This window comes from Gossypium arboreum, chromosome 13 (genome assembly GCF_025698485.1).
Source record: "Gossypium arboreum isolate Shixiya-1 chromosome 13, ASM2569848v2, whole genome shotgun sequence".
NCBI lineage: Eukaryota > Viridiplantae > Streptophyta > Magnoliopsida > Malvales > Malvaceae > Gossypium > Gossypium arboreum.
Window position 1 is genome coordinate 17,221,976 of NC_069082.1, and position 14,926 is coordinate 17,236,901.

At 40.1% G+C, this 14,926-nt stretch overlaps 1 non-coding gene across 1 annotated transcript; it reads right to left on the reverse strand.

The window, feature by feature from the left end:
* Positions 1 to 1,188: 1,188 nt before the first annotated feature.
* Positions 1,189 to 1,295, reverse strand: LOC128287184 (small nucleolar RNA R71). Its single transcript, XR_008277880.1, has one exon. It is a non-coding gene; the product is annotated as a small nucleolar RNA R71 (small nucleolar RNA).
* Positions 1,296 to 14,926: the final 13,631 nt, after the last annotated feature.

The window sequence follows — 14,926 nt, forward strand, 5'->3', positions numbered from 1 at the left end:
CTAGAGTGTTAATTAGAGAAAAGTCTCAGTTATTCAATCTAGGGATTAGACATTATTAGTCTTGAATAGGGATAATAACATAACTTAGGGATCTCTACGGAACAAGTTGAATGAATAAATCGTCCGATTTGGAGCCAGAATAACAAGTAAAGTCTAGGTGGATTTTTCCTTGGGTATTGTCTTCATTCAATCGATTTTCCCAAAAGCAATTCCCCAATTCTTTTCTCTGTGAGTTCTTAGTTTAGATAATTAGTTAATTAAAACAAAACCCAATTATTCTTAGGCTAGATAATAAGCAGAAAGTCATTACTAGTACTTTTAGTTCCTTTGGGTTCGACAATCCGGTCTTGCTAAAACTATACTACTGTTCGATAGGTACACTTGCCTACATCGCGATAATAGTTAGTTCAAGAATGAGTAATTATAAATATTTAAAAACTATCACGAAACCTCGCGATCAAGTTTTTGGTGCCGTTGCCGGGGAACTAAAATATTAGGAGCACTCAATTTTTATTACTTTAGCAATTTATTTTTCTTGCAATTTAATTTAATTTAATTTAATTATTATTACTAATCAACTTCCTTTTTCTTTCTCTTGGCAGGTTTTCATAGTTTATGATTAGAAGAAACCTGTCGGGATCATTACTTTTTGACGAAGAAATCGATTGTACAGTTCCTAGAAACCAAAGAGAAATAAGGCGAAGCTTAAGATACACAGAGAACGAGCAAGAAGACGATACTCAACCCCCAACCGAAGGGATGGCTGAAAACCAAGGCAATCAGCTACCTCCTGCAATTGCGGCTAATCAAAATCCTGCTCCACGTACTATGTATGACTATGCTAAACCTTCTTTAACAGGAACTGAGTCAAGTATAGTTAGACCTGCTATTGTTGTGAATAATTTTGAACTGAAACCTAACACAATTCAGATGATACGGTAGTTTGTTCAGTTTGGTGGTTTGCAGGATGAGGATCCCAACACTCACTTGGCGAATTTTCTGGAGTTTTACAACACTTTCAAAATTAATGGCATTTCTGATTATGCCATTCGCCTTCGTTTATTCACTTTTTCATTGAGAAACAAAGCTAAACAGTGGTTGAACTCGTTACCACGAGGGTCCATCACTACTTGGGAACAAATGACCAAAAAATTTCTACTAAAATATTTTTCACCGGCTAAAATGGCTAAGTTATGTAATGATATCTCTTCTTTTGTGCAGATAGACTTAGAAACACTTTACGATGCATGGGAGAGATACAAGGATCTATTGTGAAGGTTCCCTCACCATGGGTTACCTCTATGGCTGCAAGTTCAAACATTTTACAATAGTGTGAATCCCTCAACAAGACAGATGATTGACGCAGCTGCTGGAGGAACCATCAACAACAAAACACCTGAAGAGGCTTATGAATTTAGTGAAGAAATGTCACTGAATAACTATCAGTGGCAAATCATGAGGACTAAGCCAAAAAAAATAGCCGACGTTTATAACGTCGACTCAATTACTATGTTGTCAAATAAGGTAGAACTTCTCAATAAAAAGATTGATGGTTTACTTGGTTCTACGCAGGTACATCCAGTAGTGAGGTGTGACTCAAGTGGAGGAGGTGTGCATACAGAATACCAGTCCTTCAATCCTACAACCGAAGAGGAACAAGTCAACTATATGGGTAACAATAACTTTCGATCTCAAAATAACCCTGTAACACCCCGTACCCGAGTCTGTTGCCGGAGTCGAACACAAGGTGCATACAGACTTAACTTAATTATTTTCACAGTCCATTTAAGAATTTCCAGACAAGCTGGTTACTGCATCACTGTCGCCTTAAAAATCATATCCTGAGTTTCAAAGCTCGAAAATCAGTTTCGTAATTTTTACCTGAAACTAGACTCATATGTCCATCTACATATTTTTTTCTAAAAGTTTTGGTCAGGCCAATTACTACAGTTTATTAGTTAAAGTATCCCCTGTTACAGGGTGCGACTAAACTGACCTTTATGCATTACGACCTAGATATCTCCCTGTACAGGGATTCAATACTGATGTTGTTTGTTTCTATAGAAACTAGACTCAGAGAGGAATCTATACATGTATGGCATTACTCCTAATTATCTCTGGTTAATTTATAATGAGTTTCCAAAGTCGGAATAGGGAATCCAGAAACCGTTCTGACCCTGTTTCACGAAAACCTAAATATCTCTTAACATACAACTCATATGACCGTTTCGTTTCTTCCATATGAAAGTAGACTCATCAAGGTTCATTTACATAATTTATTCACTATTTAATTCCATTCCTGCTATTTTGAGTGATTTTTCACATCCACACCACTGCTGCTGTCAGCATCTGTTTTCAAGGTAAACCTTACCTATTTCGTGGTTTCCATGGACCAACTAGAGTTTTGTCATACATAGGTCCACATATGATCATATTTAGCCATTCCAAGGGCTGATCATTGCCCAACACTTCCATTCCAGTCCATAGTCACATCATGAAACCATACATATATACATAAACACAAATGGTCTAATGCCATACTCCACTTCTACGAGCCATTTTCGCATGGCTGTACACACATACATCACAAAAAAAAGTACTTGAAAACCAAAAAAGGGTAGTCCTATACATGCCATTTCAAAGCTCAACCAAAATTGTACCAAAGGGGCTTTGATAGTGTGGGAGACTTCGACTTCCAAAAATCCCGAGTCCGATGGTGACGAGCCAAAATCTATAAAGCAGAGAACAAAGAAACGGAGTAAGCAATTTATGCTTAGTAAGTTTTGAGCAAGGATTCAGCACAACAAAAGCATAGCATTCATATAGCTAAACGGATAATTTCATATGCACACATTCTCAATATCATACTTACTTCACATTACCAACCCTTATGTTCATACACAAAAGATCAACTTAGCCAAAGGCGGTAGCTCGTTTATCAACCGGCGAATACTTATTTGTAAGGGCTCAACTAATTCAAAGCACATATGAAACATACCTCATTGCTGGAATTTTGCAAGCGTATTAACTGAAATTTTTACAGCAAGATTGCTCATTCTCGAATCACGTACCTTCGGATTTTATCCGGATATAGCGACTCGCTCAAAAGCCTTCGGGACATAGCCCGGTTATAATAGCTCGCACAAATGCCTTGGGACTTAACCGGATTTGGGAACTCGCACAAATGCCTTCGGATCTTAGTCCGGATATGATCACTTAGCACAAAGCCTTGGGACTTAGCAGGACATCAATCGAATAATCATGCACATTTAACACTAAATCATGACACATTCGCATTTCATTTTCATTAGCAAAACTCAAACACAATACACTTATCACTCTTGCAAATTTCGGCTCAATATCCACACACAAAGAGCATGATTTCGATTTGCTTAAAACATGATCTAATCCATTCATAATTTAAGCTCTATTACTCAAGAACTTACCTCGGATGTTGTCGAACGATTTCGATGGTTATTCGACCACTTTTTCCTTCCCTTTATCGGATTTGGATCCCCTTTGCTCTTGAGCTTAATTAAATAAATAAATCGATTTAATCATTTGAGCATCGAAAAGAGGAACACAAGGCACTTAGCCCATACTTATACATTAGACATTAAAGCCACATACATGTGAAATCATGCATCAAACTCAACACATTAGTTAGTACTCTCCTTAGCCGAATTTTCTAGGTCGAGATAAAGCCTTCAACATGCTTACTTATGGCCGAACAACACATCAACCTATGTACTCATTCATGTGGCCGATTATGCATGTTGATGTTGAGGCTGATTACATGTTTAATACCACACTTGAATGGCATACATCTTACTAACTAATGCATTACATATTGTAGTTCAATACACATCTATCATTTACTTCATAACCAAAACATCATCATAAGTAAATATATACCTTGAGATAGTATATATGTCATACCAATACATCATGTGCAAACATATATACATATAGGTGCAAGGGCTGAATCTCAAGTTGATTATAACCAAATATAAACATATATCCAAAACACAAATCTTACCTACCATGCAATAAGCATAAATCATTCTTATGGATCTACCATGGCCGAATACTTCACAACACCATACCATTTCAATTTTGGTCATGGTTAAACAAAGAACTTAATGTCTTACTCAAAAATGCTAAAAAGAAAATCCAAGAGTCATCAACCCACCATCACATATATCATCAACAAGCTTCATATTTAGCATGCAATGGCATTAACACATAATCCACCTTGGCCGAACATCATTCCCATGACATAGCAAAGATTTGAACCATGGGCTAATTAGAACTCAAGCTAGCAACTAAAAACATGCATGAATCTCATGGCACAACCTCAACATACCTTAATCTAGATACAAGTATGGCCAAACCTCCTCCTAATCCTCTTCCAAACCAAGCATGAAGCAAAAACTTCTCCCTTCTTCCTTAGAATTTTCAGCTCAAAGAAATGAAAAAGGATGAACAAAATTTTCTTTTCTTTTTCTTCAACTTACGGCAATGGGGGTAACACTCACACATTCCCTTTTTTTTCTTTTCCATTTCTTTATTACCCATAACCATTAATTTATTTTTTCCTCCCATGATGCACCAACATAACATGTCTATGACATGTTTTGCCCATAATCCTTGTCATGGCGGCCACTAGCTATTAGGGGGAAATTTGACATGCAAGTCCTCCTTTTGATTACATGCACTATTAGGTCCTTATAGATTAGCCTATCACATTTCAAAAGTGTCACACAAGTCCTAATAACTGAATTCGCATGCAATCGACTAAATCGAAGCTTGAAATTTTCACACATTCATAAATGCATATTCTAGACAATAAATATTACGTTCAAACATTTCGGTGACTCGGTTTAGCAGTCCCAAAACCACTTCCCGACTAGGGTAAATTTTGGGCTGTCACAACTCTCCCCCACTTAAGAAATTTTCATCCCCGAAAATCTTACCGGTAAATAGGTTTTGGTATCGCTCTTTCATAGAGTTCTCGAGTTCCCAAGTAGCTTCTTCTATCCCGTGTTTCAGCCATAACACTTTCACTAGCAGAACCCTTTTGTTTCGCAACTCTTTCACTTCACGTGCTAGGATACGAATCGGTTCTTCTTCATAACTCATATTGGCTTGAATTTCAACCTCTGATGGACTAATTACGTGCGACGGATCAGATCTATAACGTCGAAGCATCGAAACATGGAAGACGTTGTGAATCTTTTCAAGTTCAGGGGGCAAAATCAAACGATACGCAACTGGACCGATTCGTTCGGATACTTCATATGGCCCGATGAACCTCGGACTCAATTTGCCTTTACGGCCAAATCTGAGTATCTTTTTCCAAGGCGAAACTTTAAGAAACACTTTATCTCCCACCTGATACTCAATGTCTTTTCATTTCAGATCCGCGTACGACTTCTGACGATCGGAGGCTATCTTCAGACTTTCACGGATTACTTTTACTTTCTGTTCAGCATCTTTAATCAAATCTGCTCCGAAAATTTTACTTTCACCGAGCTCGGTCCAAAACAATGGTGTACGGCATTTACACCCGTACAAAGCCTCATAGGGTGCCATCTTAATACTTGATTGAAAACTATTGTTGTAAGCAAATTCAATCAAAGGTAAATATCGTTCCCATGAACCATTAAACTCAAGGACGCAACATCTCAACATATCCTCAAGTATCTTAATTATCCGCTCGGATTGACCATCGGTTTGTGGATGGAAAGCGGTGCTAAAATGCAGCTTGGTACCCAAAGCTTCTTGCAATTTCTTCCAAAATTGCGAGGTAAATCTCGGATCTCTATCCGACACAATAGAAATTGGTACCCCGTGTAATCTCACAATCTGAGAAACATACACCTCAGCTAGTTTATCCAATGAAAAATCCGTACGTACGGGGATAAAGTGAGCCGACTTAGTCATTCTATCAACGACGACCCAAATCGCATCTTTCTTACTTGCCGATACTGGCAACCAAGATACAAAATCCATTGTGACTCGATCCCATTTCCACTCGGGTATCGTGATCGGCTGAAGTAATCCTGAAGGCACTTGATGTTCCGCTTTCACTTGTTGACATATCAAACATCTCGAAACAAAGTCGGAGATGTCTCGTTTCATACCATGCCACCAAAACTGACGTTTCAAATCGTTGTACATCTTCGTACTCCCCGGGTGAATTAACATTCGGCTACAATGGGCTTCGTTCAGAATCATCGAAATGAGTTCCGAATTCCTTGGAACACACAGACGACTTCTGAACCTCAAACAATCATCATCATCAATTTGAAACTCCGATTCCTTGTTCAGAACACACTCAGCCCGTTTTGCAACCAACTCATCGTTAACTTTCTGAGCTTCACGAATTTGATGAGTCAATAATGGTTTGGCCTTTAATTCGGCTATTAACACATTGTCGGGTAGAATAGACAAGTGTACATTCATCGCTCGTAAAGCAAACAGTGATTTTCGGCTTAAGGCGTCCGCAACCACATTAGCCTTTGCCGGGTGATAATTAATGACAAGCTCATAATCTTTCAACAACTCGAGCCAACGTCTTTGTCGCAGATTCAAGTCTCTTTGAGTCATCAAATATTTGAGACTTTTGTGATCCGAAAATACATGGCACTTCTCTCCAAATAAGTAATGTCGCCATATTTTCAAGGCGAATACAATGGCAGCTAATTCTAGATCATGGGTCGGATAATTTTTCTCATGTGGCTTTAATTGTCTCGACGCATAGGCCACAACTCGACCTTCTTGCATCAATACGCAACCTAACCCAAGTAGGGAGGCGTCACTATAGATGACAAACTCTTTGCCGATTCGGTGCACCAAAATTGAGCTTAGTCAAATAAGTTTTCAGTTGATCAAAACTTTTCGACATTTTTCCGTCCATTCGAACTTAACATCTTTTGAAGTAGCCGTCATGGGTGTGGCTATCATCGAGAAACCTTTTACAAATCGTCGGTAGTAACCAAGTCCCAAAAACTCCGAACCTCGGTAATATTTCTCGGAGGCTTCCAGTTAAGTATGGCTGAAATTTTGCTCGGGTCGACTCGAATACCCGATGCAGATACCACATGACCCAAGAAGTTGACCTCTTTTAACCAGAACTTACACTTGCTGAACTTAGCATATAACTGCTTATCCCGTAAAATTTGCAACACTAATCTCAGGTGTTCAGCATGTTCGGTCTCATTTCTTGAATAGACCAAGATGTCATCAATGAACACAACTACGAACCGGTCCAAATCATCGCTCAAGATCCGATTCATCAAATCCATAAATACCGTAGGGGCATTAGTGAGCCCGAACGGCATCACTAAGAACTCGTAGTGACCGTACCTCGTTCTGAAAGTAGTTTTGGGTACGTCCGAATCTCGAATCCGCAACTGATAATAACCCGATCTCAAATCTATCTTTGAAAACACTAAGGCTCCCTTTAGTTGATCAAACAAATCATCGATACGCGGTAACGGATATTTATTCTTTTTCGTCACTTTATTCAGCTAACGATAGTCAATGCACAACCTCATGGTTCCGTCCTTCTTTTTCACAAACAATACTGGTGCACCCCAAGGTGAGAAACTTGGTCGTGCAAAACCTCTATCCGTCAGTTCTTGCAACTGAGCTTTCAACTCTTTTAACTCGGTTGGTGCCATACGATACGGAGCTATCAAAATTGGCGTAGTCCCAGGTACAAGCTTAATACCAAACTCTACTTCCTGAACAGGTGGTAGACCAGGTAATTCTTCAGGAAAAACATCCGGGTATTCACAAACCACCGGCACATATTCGGGTTTTATTTCTAACTCCTTATCATCAAGTACATACGCAAGGTATGCTTCGCACCCCTTTCTTACATATTTCTGGGCCAACATTGATGATATTACAGCTGGCAACCCCTTTAAGTCTGTAGACTCAACTTGGATCATCTCGTTATTTGCGCACCTCAAATCCATAGTCTTGGTTTTGCAATTCACAACCGCATCATGCACGGTCAACCAATCCAAACCAAGAATAACATCAAATTCATCGAACGACAAAAGCATCAAGTCCGCCGGAAAACAGGAACCTCGAGTTACTAGGGGGCATTTCTTACACACTTTGTCGACTAGCACGTAACGACCCAAGGGATTTGACACCCGAATTAAAAACTCAGTAGACTCAATAGGTAAAGTCTTACTGGATGCTAGGGTTTCGTATATATAAGAATGAGTAGAACCAGGGTCAATCAAAGCAATCACATTAGTATCAAAGAGAGTGAAAGTACCGGTAATAACATCTGGCGAGGAAGCATCCTCACGTGCGCGTATGGCATAAGCCCTAGCAGGAGCGTGAGCCTCGGATATGGTCGTAGCATCTCTAGATCCTCTCTGACCACTACTAGCATTGCCCGTATTTCTAGATGGTCTACCTCGAACAGTAGTAGCGCCCGGTTTCCCACTCTGATCTACATTCTGTTCAGACAACCTCGGGCAATCTTTAATGAAGTGGTCAACGATCGCACTTGTAACAGAGCGGTCACGGAATCTACAACTTCGAATGCCATTTGCCACAATGTCGACACTCGTTCTATCTCGACGTTCATTCCCAACACTGGCGACCGAAGTGCCTCGTGTACCCACAGGGGGTCGATCACGATCTCGTCTAAAAAGGCCCGAAGTGCCTCTAGACCGGCCCACATCATCACGAAATTTCTTCGATGCCTGTTGAAGAGACTTTCCCGAGGATCTTTTACGAAACTCTCCAGTTCCCACATCAACTTTTTATTTTTCTTTTCTAAGCTCTTCGGCTTTACAAGCTCGCTCGACAAGTACTACGAACTCTCGTATTTCAAGAATGCCAACGAACATTTTTATATCTTCATTCAGCCCATCCTCGAAGCGTTTACACATGATAGCCTCGGACGAAATACATTCCCGAGCGTATCTACTAAGTCTAACAAATTTTCGCTCAGAATCGATGGCGACATACAACCTTGCTTAAGCTCAAGAAATTCCTTCCGTTTTTATCAACAAATCTCGATCGATATACTTTTTCCAAACTCGGTTTGGAAAAACTCCCAAGTTACTTGCTCTCGGGGCAACAAGTCGAGTACTCCACCAATAGTAGGCAGAATCGCGTAGCAAGGAGATAGTACACTTTAGGCATTCATCGGGTGTACAAGATAGCTCATCGAGTACCCGGATAGTGTTGTCCAACCAAAATTCAGCTTGCTCGGCATCGTCGCTATCCATAGCTTTAAATTCAGTAGCCCCATGTTTTCGAATTCTGTCAACTGGGGGCTTATTTGACCTTATTTGGTCAGTTACTGGAGGTATTGTACGTGCGGGGGTTGTACTAGTCGGGAAAGGAGGTTGTGGAACAGCCGTATTAGTTCGAATGTATTGGTTAAACCAATCATTCATCACGCTATAAAAAGCTTGCCTAACCTCATCATTCGGATTGCTAGCAATAGGTTGAGAGTCCGCCGTATTTGTCCCTTGTCTTGAGCAAAGCGCCACACTCTCCACATCATCAGCTATCGCTCGGTTGGGATCGAGCCTTACAAAATGTCATGCCTTACATATAAGTCATGCATTAGCTGATTTAGGGGCTAGTATTAATGTCATGCCTTACAAAATGTTTAAGGAACTAAGTCTTGGGAAACCTAAACAAACTAGGATGAGCATTTAATTGGCAGATAAAACAATAAGATTTCCTAGGGGTATTATTGAGGATGTACTAGTGAAAGTAGATAAGTTCATATTTCCCGTTGATTTCGTTGTTCTAGACATAGAGGAGGATAATAACACCCCTTTGATTTTAGGGAGGCCCTTTTTAGCAACTGCTAAAAAAATTATTGATGTTGGCACAGGTGAGCTTACACTTCGTGTAGGAGACGAAACGATCACCCTTCAAGCTCGTAATTCTGGCATCACATCTTACATTGAAGGTAATAGTCCACACCAATCTACTAAAATTGGTAAAATGACTTTGCAAAAATTGAGCTTCAAAGAAGTTCATGAGCCATGTTCCAGAAATGATAGAGGACACATTCTTGAAGAACGAAGGCTACAGATAAAGGAGCTAGACGAATGGCGAGCACATAAACTGAGAACACACAATAAACCAAAATTACGCCAGAATGAGTTTGATACCTCCTTAAATATACTTAAGGTTGGTGATAAGGTCTTATTAGATGCCGCAGATCCCCACATTGTCACTACCACACTGAATGAGGAAATCCCTCTTACGATACTCAGTATTTTTCCATTCAGTACGGTGGAGGTGAGTCATCCCAAGTTTGGCACTTTGAAAGTAAACAACACCCGATTAAAACCTTATTTTGATGAGATTGATAGCAGGAATGAGAAGTATAAACTCCTGAAACCACCATGACCATTCACTGAAGAGGTAAGTCGAGGTTAGACTATAAATAAGCACTTCTCGGGAGGCAACCCGAGCACTAACATTATTAATTTCTTTAAATTTTGGTATTTAACTCCTAACCTACTAATAGAGATCTTGAATACAAGTGTTTCCACAGAGACACGGGCAAGCACACGGGCGTGCTTAAGGCCGTGTGAAAATAGGGCAAAAGATTTCCCCAACACGGGCTACGATAAAATGCCACGGCCGTGTGACATGGCCGTGGTCGAGCCTGCCAAAACAATAGGGACGTGCGACATGCCCGTGTGGAAAACCCGTGGTTGAAATTGAGAAACTAGCACGGGCGTGCGACACGCCCGTGTCTAACACCCGTGGTCGAACCTGTTAAATTAACAAGGGCTGGAGCTTGAACACACGAGCATGGGAGAAGTGAACGAAGCTAGACACGGCTGTGCAACATGGCCATGTGAACCCACATACCTGAGGAACACGGACGTGTACTAAATGTCAGACGCGCCCAAATTTGAAATTCGCAAATCACACGGGCTAAAATTGGGGGACACGAGCGTGTGCCACGGCTGTGTGCCCCAAAATCTATAAATACCCTGCACTATTCACTTTCTTCCCCATTCAAAAGCCCTAACCCTAGCCGCTGCAACTCTACACGGCCCACTGCTATGCTCGTGCACCGCCTTTAACTTTTTTTTTCACGCCCAATCTCTCTCCCTTAACGTACCATGTCATCATCAAGAGGAAAGAAAACCGTCGTACCTGCTTCAAAGAAGAGGAAGGGAGTGTCCTCTTCTCCGGGCCCAACCGCGAAAATCCATCACCCTCTCCTACAGTTTCCCCAAGGGCCTCAGGAAGAACTGTTCCAAATACTTCGGGCCCGACCCTTAATTGCAGGCCACTGCATCGACTGAGCTACCGTAGAACAAGTCTAGATGGTTGACGCGATTCGGGCTCTCCTAACCACCGACCCTTGGGAGCTGTTCTTTGGGATTATTGAGCCGACATACCTCCAGCTCACGATGGAACTATGCTTAACGTTCCATCTCCAGATCATAATGAAAAGGTATGATGATCCCAACATGGTCCAGTTTCGCCTAGGCAAATTAATCCGCCAGCTAAGTGCCCCAGAGTTCGGTGCTGCTCTAGGCCTATATACGAAGGAGTTTTGAGAGGAGAATGAACTACATGCTCTCAGTCGCCACATACATTTCTCTCCCTCGAAGTGCTGGCACACTTTGGCCCCTAGCACGGCCTCACACAATCCTAGCCGCTCCAAGGCATCAGTTCTCCCACCATCCCTAAGGTACTTACAATCTATTTTAGCTCACACGATTATAGGGAGGTGAGAGAGCACTGGCTTTGTCAACACCCACGACGTCTACTTCTTATGGTGCATGTCGTAAGGGCATGTCATCAACCTTGCCTATTTCATCGCCCTTGCGATTCAACACCAAATAGGGTGGCATCGAAAGGGGGTCATCTCCATTGGCCCTACGTGACTAGGCTGGCACGACACTACGGGCTCCTCAACACCGCGACCCAAGAATCATCCCTCCCTATCATCAGCCAGATGTCTCCACAAGGCATCTCGAGCATGCTTAGCATGAGGATGATCGAGAGGCGCCGAGGAACCTACCCTCCCCAGTATCGTCTCGCCCAATCTATCAAGGAAGAGGCCTACAAGGACATTCCTGATGATGTCCTCCCACAGCACGAAGACCCACTGACTCAGCCACCACCACCCTCTCGTCCAGTTCATGCGGCGACTTCATAGGCTGACATCTCTGAGCACCTCACCCGATTCGAGCAGCAGTGTTTTCAATGATTTGACAACATTGATGCTACTCTACAGCAGATTTGTCAGCACCTCCACATCTCATCACCAGTCCACCCTTGAACCATCCAAATGATGAAGATGTTTAGAAATATTTATTTATTGTTTTATGTTTTTAATTTTTATTGAAACTACTTTTTATTTTTGTTAGATTTTAGAATTTTATTATTAATTATTAATTTTGGTTATTTCTTTTCGATTACTTATTCTTCCTAATATTCCCTAAAAAGTTCTTGATTTTATCACAGTTATATAGAGCTCTTAAGCTCATCATCACATAGGAATTAAAACTCTACCGGGAAAGGTTCTCCACGATTGCCATGTCCTACTCGACCACGACCATAACTACCACTAGATATAATATTGTTTTGGCATAGGACTTCTGGACTAATGAACCTCTATGACCACCAGAGTATCCTCATCCACTCTCGAACCAATTATTCTCTAAAACTCTAGCTCGAGGAATTCATCATACAGGAAGTTTGACTTCTCTCCCTATCTTATTTTTATTTTATAATACCTATCATTGTACATTGAGGGCAATGTACATCTTAAGTGTGGAGGGAGGCATTAATTTCATTATCAGAAAAATCCCTGAATGACTGTCTTGTTCTCTTGAAAATCTCTCATATCATATTTAGGATAAATTTTGATTGGTTTATGATTTTGATTGATATATCTTGAATTAAAACATAGGGACTTATGCATTGACTATTTAAACTTTAAGACATTAAAGAATCAAGCATGATAAGTTGATTTTTAAGAATTTAAAATTATAGGTTGTCTCCCCAAGTCTAGGTATTACTTTGAATTGGAGTTCACGAGTCCAAACATCAAAAAGCCATAATTCTTGTGAGATTTTTGAGCCTTTTGAGCATCTACTCATCATTTCATGCTCACTTTTATTATTGCTTTGAGTGCGTCAGTATTGAACTGTTATTCAGGAACTTGCTTGATTATGCATGTCGAGACCACACCATTTGATTTGCTATGTTAAAATGATTAAGGCACTTAGGATTAACCCACTCATGCCATGAAAATCCTACCTCCACGATTAACCCCTAGTAAACCCCTTTGAGCCTAACAAGCCATTTCTTGTATTACCCTTAATATTAACCTTTAACCCATTATTGTTGAAATCCCTTAAATTAATCCCTATTTTTTGTCGAGATTTGAGTTGAATGGATTGCCTAGCTATGTTTTGTTCTTGATAGTTAGTCTATATTATTTTAACTTGTTCTTAAAAAAAATATATATGTATACATATCTGTAATTTCATATTTTGAAAGAATCTCTGTTGTACGCAAGTGAAGATTAACTCTTTTTCTAATTAGGCAATTTTTCAATTTAATCTCGATTCTAACCTTTTCTTTTAGCTTGTGACCACACCCCCTAACAAAGCCTCATTACAACCCTCTAAAGACCTTTTGATTGATGTATCATCTTAAATTATAGTGGTGGAGATTTGATTTTCATGCAAGCCTATGGTAATGACTTTTAATTATTAACTATCGAGTGCTTCATTTATTTTCCTTAAACACCTCGAGTGATTTGAGTGTACCTTTAGTGAGGATGTGAAACTCTTTGATATTCTGAATCAAAGGTAATTACTTCGACGAACGGAAGCACCTAAGTTTGCATGACTAAATACTCAACTTGGAATGTTTGAAACTTTTATGTTCTTTTAGTTGAATTCTCAATGTATGATTACTTATGGATTAATGTGAGATATTATTGATAGAAATTATAAGCTGAGAAGAATTTATTTTGATTATGAGTTGAGAGTTTTTATTGAGGACAAGAAAATGCTTAAGTGTGGGGGTATTTGATAAACCGTAAATTATACATATTTTTATCCCATGTTTAATGCATTTAATGGATGATTTCTCATTAGAGTTGGTGAATTCGATGCTCCTAATGCTTTAATTTTATGTTTTATACTTAGGAGAGCATAGGAGAGCGAAAGGAACGAGAAACGGGCCAAAAACAGAGAAAATGGGGCAAAGTACGAAATTAACACGGCATGGACCTCCTCACACGGGCAGACCACACGACTATGTCAATCTACTAGAATTGGAGCACGACTCATACGGGTATAGTACACGCCCGTGCCATTCTAACATGCTTGAACATGACCTGAAGTAATCGCACATGGGCGTGTCACACGGGCGTGTCCCTGCCGAGGCCAACTTAAGTCCAATTCGGAAAAGGCCACTTTTGAGGTCTTCTAGGCATTCCAAAGCCTATAAATACACCTAAAAGAAGAGAAAAGGGGAGATGGAGAATAGGGGGTAAGGAATTACTCTATGGAAGCCGATTGATCCATCTCAGAAGTTGGATTCATCATCAAGACTGAAGATCTCTCCTCAATTTCCTTTCAGGAGTTTTGGGTTTTCTTTATGTTTTGTATTCTTTATTCTTCTGAGATGTTTTCTTATTTAGTTATGAACTAAAACCCCTAATTACCTAAGGGGAATGAAACCTAAGACGAATCTTGTTATTATTTTCTGAATTGTATGATAAATATTTAACTTGTTCTTAATTATGTGTTCTTAATTCTTGTTTTGATATCCCAGGATACAGATTCAAGGCATGCTCTTATTCAGAGGAGGAATAAACCCTGTCTAAGAGTACTTTAGTCATAATTAAGCGGAGTTGATTGCGCGCCTAGAAATAGGG